Here is a 9,956-nt window from a genome sequence, read left to right on the forward strand (position 1 = left end):
GTGATGTATATATCTGTTTAAGGGTTATAGTATTTGCTCCCCAAGAAGTATGAGAGAGAGTTTTGAGAATATTCATTCGTAACATGGTTACTCTTCGGGGATCTTTAAGGTGTGGGTTCCAGGTATTTTTGCGCTCGAATATAATTCCTAGTATTTTAATTGATTTTGAGGTTTGTATTGGAATGTTATAGATTTTAATATCTAGAGACGGGTACTTTTTGGTTCGAGTAAATATGACGATCTGAGATTTAGTTGGGGAGAAACGGTATCCTGATGTTTCAGACCATGCGGCAAGTGATAGTATTGTGTCTTGTAGATATGGCTGTATGCTGGAACAGTTTTTTGCGGAACACTAAATGTTCAGGTCATCTGCGAAGAGAGAAGATCTTACGGGAAATTTGATTCTATCGTTAAGATCGTTGATGGCAACTAGGAATAAGGTGTGGCTGAGAGGGTAGAACCTTGTGGTACGACGTTTTCTTGATTGAAGGTTGAAGAGAGGTGGCCGTTGATTTTGACTTGGAAAGATCTATCTTCCAGGAAATGTTTGACGAAGAGGTTGCCGTTACATATGATTTTTTGTAAAGATTCGACTATCCGGGGGCGCCATGTGGTGTCATATGCTTTTGCTATGTCGAGAGCGACTAGTCCCAAAGCTTGGTTGCTTTCTTGGGATTTTGATATGTCTTTTTGTATATCGCGAAGACTGTTACATATGCTCTTGAGTTTACGAAAACCGTTTTGTTGAGGAGAAAGATAACATGTTTTTTCGAGGAACTATCTCAGACGTGAATCGATATTTTTTCGAGTATTTTGCACATTGTATTAAGGAGGGATATTGGTCTATATCCCTCTGTACTAAATTTGTCCTTTTCTGGTTTTGGGATCGGGATGACGATGGCGTGTTTCCAAGAGTTTGGGATTTGTCCAGTGTTCCATATTTTGTTGTAAAGGTTGAGAATGAAGTGAGTTGCTGATGAGGGTATGTTGTGTAAGAAGCTGTATGGTATTTCATCAGGACCTGGGGAGAGGCTAGAACATTTGGAAATAGCCCAGTTTAGCTAATTTAAGCTAATGGGGCTATTAAGGTGTTGTTGATCATGATTTAATGGGCGATATTGGATTGGAGCAAACGTTGTCTACTGCTAAAGTTTTTGTTTAGGAATGTCTCGTTGTAGTTTTTGTCAGAGCTGTTCAAGTAGAAATGGTTACCAAGGAGATTAGCGATCTCGATTGGGTCAGTGAGAAGGGTGTTGTCTTTTATTATGTGGGTCTGTTTTTCTTTGCTGTTGCCACGTAAAGACCTAATTTTGCTCCATACAGGACTGGGATCACTTTTGGGGCCAATGGTAGTGGTGAACATCTTCCTCGAGGATGCTTTGCTACGTTTTACGAGATATTTTGGTTTTGCGCGAAGTTCCTTAAGGCGTATGTGGTCCTCAGTTTTGCCTGTTTTTTGGAACCGTTTTAATGCGGAATTCTTATCCTTGATGGATTGCTTAATTTCGAGGTTCCACCATAGAACTTAAAGGTTGTTCGAAGTGCCATTTATTTTACCGATTGCTTATTTTGCTGCACAAATGATGAAATTGGTTATGTGGATGACGTCATTTTTAATCGGACCGTTTGATGGAGGGGGTTTGTGTTTAAATTAACTTCGACTAGTTGAAAGAAGAGATTCCAGTTAGGATTTTATAGTTTCCATTTAGCAGGAGATATAGTGAGATTTGTTTTGCTTGATAGTAGCTCGATCATAATTAGGATATGATCACTGTCATATATTTCTGGTAAAGTAGACCATGTAGTGCGTTGGGTGAGGTTTGAGCTACATATTGATAGTCAATCGCAGAGAATTTTCCATTTGTGGAATTGATACGGGTGGGTACACCGCTATTGAGAAGAATAATGTTGTCTGTCTCAAGTATTTTTTGATTTGTTTACCTCGGTCGTCTGTTTTGTCCGATCCCCAGCTTAAGCCGTGGCTGTTGAAATCCCCCAGGAGAATAAAGGGAGTAGGAAGTTATTATGTTCTCTATATCAGAGGACTTAAATTGTTTTTGGTTTGGTATATATATGTTGCAGATCGCGATGTTAGACTCGAGTTGAATGGATATTGCTACGACTTCTAACGGAGAATGGATCTGGATTTGGGAGCTTGGATAGTCAGATCTGACCAGTATCGCTACTCCTCCGCTAGCTCGGTTGCAAGCTGTTCTGTTTGTGTTAAAGACGTTGAAGTATTTGATGGACGGGGTATAGGTATTGTTGAGGTTAGTTTCTTGTAAGCATATTATGGTTGGATCGTGTTGTTGATTAATTAGTTTAATATCGTTTAGTTTTTTGACGAGGCCGTTTATATTCCACTGTATTATATTTATGCTCATTGTATTTTTTTTTTTTTTATGTTGTGAAGTGTCAATTGTTTCGTCGGGCATTATTTGAAATAATAGATTACGAAATTTGGTGAGTTTAGCTTTCGTTCTGAAGTTTTTAATCATGGGGTGGGCTTTTTCAATTAGTGTCATTAGTATACGCATTTCAATGTTTGCTTCTTCGCATAGATTGCGTATGTTCAAGGACTTATTTGTGGATGATTCTAGCAGGTACTTGAATTGGACGTATGTTATCGGTAGGGATTTATCATTGGAGAAAAAAATTCGGGTCGGATCGAGGAGATCATCGGAGATGTCATCGTCAGTAATTGTTGACGAGTTTGACTGAGATCTTATTTTTGGCTTCTTTTGTTTTGATTGGAGTTGCTGAGATACATTTAGGTGTGGAGTTGGTGGGGGGGGCATTTGAGATGAGGTGTCGGATATGGCTCTTTTGTTTTGAGTAGGACCGGTCTGCGCAGTTTGAAATAATATTTCGATATTATGTGTGGTTTGAGGAGTCGTCGTTATGGAGTGATGTTCGTGAGTATTGGCTTCTGTGGTTTTTAGATTGATTTCAACGGAGGATATTGGGGGAATTGTTGAAGATTGTTGTTCTTCATTTATGTACGAATTCGTGTGTAGAATATCGTGTTGAGAAGTTTTGCTTACTACTTTATCTGGTTAGTTAAGAAGAGATGTCGGATCACTTATTGGTGTGTTTTTGTCGATGTTTTTGGAGAATGTGGTAGGAGATGATGGTGTTTCCGTGTTAATAGGGACATTTCTTTTGCAGGTCTGAGCTGTGTGCCCTGTTGTCTTGCATGTGTAACAAGTAATCGTGTAGTCATCTGTAAAAAATATTCTGAACTGGGACTGGTTATGGTTTAGGATCAGAGACCCGGGAAGTTTTGTCGTGTCTTCGTGCTTGATAAACATTTGTTTACGGAAACTTAGGATGTGTTCGTAACCCTCAAGGTTAATTCCAGCTTTAAGGTAGTTAATCTGTGATGTGGGAGATATACCTATGTTCATGAGGGAATGAAGTATTATGTGGTTGGGAATAAACGGGCATACGTTTGATATTACTATACGCTTAGCTGGGTTTAGTAGTCTGCGTTTAGGGATTTGGTGACCGTTTATATTTATTGCTTGTGTTTTAGTCAAAAGAGATTCGAGAATTTCTTTGCTGGATAAAAATATACAGAATCTATTATTGGAGATTCTTGAAACAAATAGTATGTTTCTAGGTTGAACTATTTGGCTGATAGCTATAATGTAGTCTTTTTGTGGAACTCCGTCGATTGAATTAAAGACTATAGCTTGTTCTCTATTAGGTGTAGTCTCCTTTGCTGTTATGCTAGCGAAATTAATGGTTTTATCTGAATTATTTGTAATGTTGCTGGAAGTCTGGATGGTGTAATTAGTTTTATTGGAGTTGATTACGGCCGAGGTCGTGGCGGCGGAGGGTGATGAGAAGTCGGTGGTGTTGTTCCTTGCGATAACGGCCCGCGGCGTTAATGCATTGCGCGAATTTAATTGAACTGGTTTGGTTGATGGTGGTATTTTAATTTTGGATTTGTTAGTTAATGTAATTGTGTTGGTTTTTTGGAGAGTAGGTAGGATATTTGTTCTATTGAGGTTAGATGGGGAGGGCATTTTGCCCGTAGTATTTTTACTCATTTTGAACTTGCAAAGATACTTGGGAGTATAATTATATAATAATCATATTATCTGATATCGGTGCAGAAAGGTAAGACTGAGTTTTTGCTATCGAAGGTATAAAAGCGCACTCACGATAGGTAACACGCGTGTTGCTCTGTCGAGTGAGGAACACGTACTGAAATATCAATAATAATAATAGATCTAATTCATCTTCATATTAGAACATGTGCAATAAATATTTTTATTGAAGCTTGATGAGGCGCGAACGTAAGCTCAATCTGCGGAAACGCATTGAGCGTTCTTATCAGCCGCAGTTGGTAACTCCCGGATGAGTGACCACCAAAGACGTATTTTGGAATTTTGCGCCCTAGTTAAAAAAAAATGCCCCCTTCCCAAACTAAATTTCTACAGCAATAGGTGTATTTATAAAAAAACAAATATATTATAGTGAAACCAATGCATTCTTCGTTACACTCATATTCTGAAAGGTAAATATTAGGTATACATAAAAAAATACATTAATTGAAGTACATATTACATACTTATGTAGTAGGTATGTATTTTAATATTAACTATACAAAACTACAAAATACTTTTCAGCCAAAAAGCTTACCTTATTGTTTTAAAATGCTATTCAAAATTTACTACCCCTAAAATTTAACCACCCGGGGCCCAAGCCCCCTCTACACCCCCTCCCTAAATACGTCTCTGGTGACCACCCGGGATTTTAAACAATATATATAGGTACTTGCCACACATAGGCACACAAACACGTGTAACAACCCTACTAACTTAAAAACCTACAAAGTATAAAAAACCCCCTACATACTGTACCACCCCACACCCAATGGCACATGTTGTCGGGGGTTCCACTAATAAAAAAAAAAAAATGTATTTTAATTTAGTACACAAAGTAAACCACATAAAGAAAAAAAATTACACGATGATAAATTGATGATTCATGTTAAATGAAATGACCATAATTTTGTAAAATATTTTCGTATTTTACATTATGCATAAATTTATTTGCACTTCAATATCGTTATATTTTCATAAAAACATCGATTTCCCGAAGTAGTAACGTCATATTTTACATTTTTATTATTTATTAGTTATTAGTAACAACTTATTACCATTGAATATTGATTATTAATACTTTACTAATGTAGTAATGTCTAATAACTAATACCTATAATATATACTTGGGCACTTGGCTATAAATGCTATAATAATATATGTATTAATAAGTAATTATAATCAATGTTTTTACGTAGGTACCTACCTACCTAACCTAAATAATGTCAATAAATATACACTTAATATATAAATTATATCCTCCAAAGTTTGAACTCATCAGTCTCCATATCAAAAACTCTGTTGCGCAGGCTACAGTTGATGGATATTAGTTTTACTAGATAAAGATTTAAAGATTAATTTTATTTAGTTGTCCAAGTTTTACATTGAAATAATGTAACGAAAATTGATTACATCGCCAACGACCATACCATGTTGAATACGCCAGTTCTCGTTCGATCACTGAAGTTAAGCAACGTCGGGCGTAATTAGTACTTGGATGGGTGACCGCTTGGGAACACTACGTGCCGTTGGCATGTATTCGATATTTCTTTAATTGTTTTATATAAATATAAAGATATTTTGATATTATTTTATTATTATAAAATATGATAGTAGGTCGGTAATTATTTTTTATTTTACATTATTTTAAAGATTAATTGTTTTTTATTATAAGCAATGAAATACCTAGGTACTATACCCATACATTTAATTAAGTTATAAGTGAATTAGTTAATAATAATAACATTATTGTTCACTTAACTGAATGTATTAATTTTAAAATGTAAACTATTAATATATCAATCTTGTTGAATGTAAACAACATACCCATGTTATACAGATTACAAGTAAATTATTCACACTGTAGTACAACAGACGCTGAATAGGCATTTTGTTTTACTATACTACTATACCATATTCGTTCTGTGTAGTAGCCTGTAGGATGATTAGTCGTTGGTTTATATTACGCCTCTGAGCACTATAGTTATTCATATCAATATTATACATATTATTATATTATTACATATATCCGATCTTATTATTATTTACCTTTAGCTTCTGTATATCTGTGTGCTTGAGTACTTCAACAAGTTATGGGCCTAGTATCGTAGTATTAGTAGTGAGGTATTTATAATAAAGTCAAGTAAGTTTGATACAATAATATTATTTATTTACGAATCGCGTGTTTGTGTATACAGAGATTGTAGTATTGTACAGCAATAATAATTCACGAAGTAGGTAGGTATATTGCAGTGTAGTGTAAGTGTATCGATCAAGTGAAGCACAGAAACTGTGTTTGTTAATATTACAATTATAGTTCACAGACAGTGTACAAATAATTCGTAATTATGGAAAAAGAATCTATAAAAATTAATAAACTAGCAGGTAATGAAAATTGAGTAACATGGAAATTCCAAATAAAAGTCATAATAACTGCAGCCAATATATTTGATGTTATGACCGGAAAGTCGAAAAATCTGTTCTTACAAAATTAAGTTCAGAAACTAAAGATGATGCAAAAAAGACATGGTGTTGATTATTCAATATTTAAAAAAGCGGAAACAAAACAAATGCATATAGTCACGTCAATGGATGAACAACCACTGCAGTACATTAATTAATTATGACACGGTTAAGAAATGTGGGACAAGTTGCTTAGCGTATACGTACAAAAGTCGAACTCAAGTGTAACGTTGATTCAACTAAAGTTCTACAGCTATGTTATGAACCCAGATGACAATTTATATGCTTATAACCAAGATACTAATGACTTTGCCAGAAAATTACAATTATTTCTACAGTGCGTGGGATTCGATAGGCACCAAATTTAAACAAAACATTGTCTAATTTGTCATCTAGACTCATGGTAGAGGAAACAAGGCAAACTCAAGGTTATGATGCTCAGACAAATATTGCAAGTAGTAGTGAATTTACGACAAAGAAATCGTATGGCATAAATAAAGAAAAACATACTAAAATTGGAAATTCCGAAAATCAATGGAACCATGATAAAAAAAACTAGACAAGTATAATCATTGCAAAAAACCAGGGCATTGGAAACTTGAATGCCGGATTCTCATAAAATAACAAAAAGAAAGAAATAAGAGCAACTCAGGAAATGCGTTGGTTAGTGTACAATCAAAGTACATCGAAATCAGCTATTCAGACAAATGGTATGTGGATTCAGGCGATAGCGATCCCATGACCAGCAGAAGAGAATGGTTCAGTAACTACGAGTCATTTGAAGTGCAGTTACCAGTACGTATAGGCGATGGTAAATATATTATGGCTATTGGTAAAGGTGATATAAATATACAGGCAAGAATCGGTGATAAATGGATTGACTGTCATTTGTCGAACGTTTTACATGTACCTGATCTGCAGGTAAATTTTATTTCATGTAGAACATGCCTTGATAAAGGTATAAAAATGATGACAGTCGACAGACAGTGACGGATGTATATTTACAACGAGACCATCAACGTCAGGATTCATTTTTATGATGGGAGTTGGAATCGTAGCATGATTTTCACAAAGGCAAAAATCGGTAGCATTTTCGACTACTGAGGCAGAATACATAACACTGAGTCAGCCGATACAAGGACTTATACTTGGTTCATGGTTGACGCTACTTATCAGTGATCTTCTGGCACCTGTTTTGTATGCAGACAACCAAAACGCCATCAAACTAGTGAAAAATCCAGAATATCAAAAGTGAACAAAACACATCGATGTTCGCTATCATTACATTCGTGAGAAGTTCAGTGAAGGGATGTTTTCTCTGGGGTATGTGCCAAACAAGGAGCATTTAGCTAACGTATTAACTAAGCCAACTCCATGACCAAGATTCCAGAAACTCAGGGAGATGTTGGAAATCAGATTTATTAATTCTAAGTTAGGGTATATTGTTTAAGGGGAAGTGTTGAATATAAACGACATACCCTATATTATATAGATTACAAGTAAATTATTTACACTGTAGTACAGCAGACATTTTGTTTTATTGTAGCATATTCGTTCTATATAATAGCGTGTAGGACGATTAGTTGGTTTATATTACGCCTCAGAGCACTATAGTTATTTATATCAATTGTATAATTTATATTATATTATTACATATATCCGATCTTATTATTATTTACCTTTATAGCTTCAGTATATCTGTCCACTTCCACAAATCTTATCAGTAATATAAATTAATAAACATGGAAATGTCAAAAGAGTTAGTGATCAGTAGTACTTATTTTCCCCGAAAGAATATACACAAACACACATGGGTATCCCCAAATGGATTAACTAAAAACCAAACAGATCATGTTATGATCAGTAAAAAACATATGAGTTGTAACGTGAGAAGTTACAGAGGTGCAGATGCGGATACCGACCACTATTTGACTATAGCCCATTTCAGGATAAGGCTATCATCGAAATGGAAACCATCATCAAAAACGAACAACTTGAAATTCAATGTTGAAATACTACCAAGAAATAGCAAAACAGTATGAAAAACTAGTACAGAAGGAGATAGGAAAAAACAGTGGGAAGAATTCGACCGAGGATATAGAAAACCAATGGAGCCGAACAAAACAAATCATAACAGACTGCGCTTCAGTGGTTATTGAAAATGCACCAAAACGAGAAGGAAGACGATGGTTTAATGATAAGTGTCGAGACGCAATAAAGAAACGTTCTGAACTTAGAAAGAAATTGTTACAAAATCCATCTGATAATCATATATGAAAATTGGAGGAAAGAAACCCACAAATTATTAAGAAGAGAAAAAAGAACTGGTATGAAGGCGAGAATAGCAGAAATTGAAGAAAACATAAAAAAACCCCAAAAAATTATTTGAAAACAACAAACAAATTAAAGAAGGTTTTAAACCGCAAGTGAAAATACTATTAAATGAGAAAGGAGAATTAGTCACGGATAAAAGAGAAATAGTAGAGCTGTTTAAAAAGCATTTTGAATCACTATTAAACAGACAAGGACAAGGTAGCACTAACGAAGACATGACGTACTACACTGTAGAACCTGATATTAGAGAACCTAAACAGGAAGAAGTAGCAAGGATAATAGAAACACTTAAGAACAACAAATCCCCGAGTGAAAACAAAATCCCAGCAGAACTAATAAAAAAGGGTGGAAAAGATTTAATAAACACCTTACATGGAATTATTAGTGAAGTATGGAAAAGAGAGACTATGCCAGAGGAGTGGAATACGGCAATACTATGTCCTATTTTTAAGAAGGGAGACCCAATGTTAGTTTCAAATTATAGAGGTATATCATTATTAGACACAGGATATAAAGTATTTACATCACTGCTGCTGGAACGAATAAACCCATATGCAACAGAGATCGTGGGGGGATACCAGTGCGGATTTAGAAAAGGAAAATCAACAGTCGATCATATCCATACCATCAGACAACTAGCGGAGAAACATTGCGAATACAATAAAGATCTACACCTAGTGTTCATAGATTTTAAGTAAGCCTACGATTCTACTAATAGAAAGGAATTATGGAAGGTCCTGAGATGTCTAGATATTCCTCAGAAATATATAGATTTAATCAAGATGTGTAATAGTAAGACTAATTTGAAGGTAAAATTCCAACAGGAAATGTCAGAAAAGTTCGAAGTAAAATCTGGCCTTCGTCAAGGAGATGCATTGTCACCGATGTTATTCAACATTGCTTTGGAATGGGTAGTGAGAACAGCAAATGAAATTCGAAAAATGGAAGTAGGTGAAATTGAAACCATCCTTGCAGACGATGTGGTAATTCTGGGCAATTCTAGAAACGAAGTGAAGCAAACCACAATAAAATTCTTAGAAGCAGGCA

General features: G+C 35.2%; 1 non-coding gene across 1 annotated transcript; it reads left to right on the forward strand.

The window, feature by feature from the left end:
- The first annotated feature begins 5,528 nt into the window (after positions 1-5,528).
- On the forward strand, positions 5,529-5,647 carry LOC149060653 (5S ribosomal RNA). Its single transcript, XR_016190050.1, has one exon. It is a non-coding gene; the product is annotated as a 5S ribosomal RNA (ribosomal RNA).
- Positions 5,648-9,956: the final 4,309 nt, after the last annotated feature.

This window comes from Diuraphis noxia, unplaced genomic scaffold (assembly GCF_037042655.1).
Source record: "Diuraphis noxia isolate RWA-SAM2 unplaced genomic scaffold, SU_Dnox_SAM2 contig0001, whole genome shotgun sequence".
Classification (NCBI taxonomy): Eukaryota; Metazoa; Arthropoda; class Insecta; order Hemiptera; family Aphididae; genus Diuraphis; species Diuraphis noxia.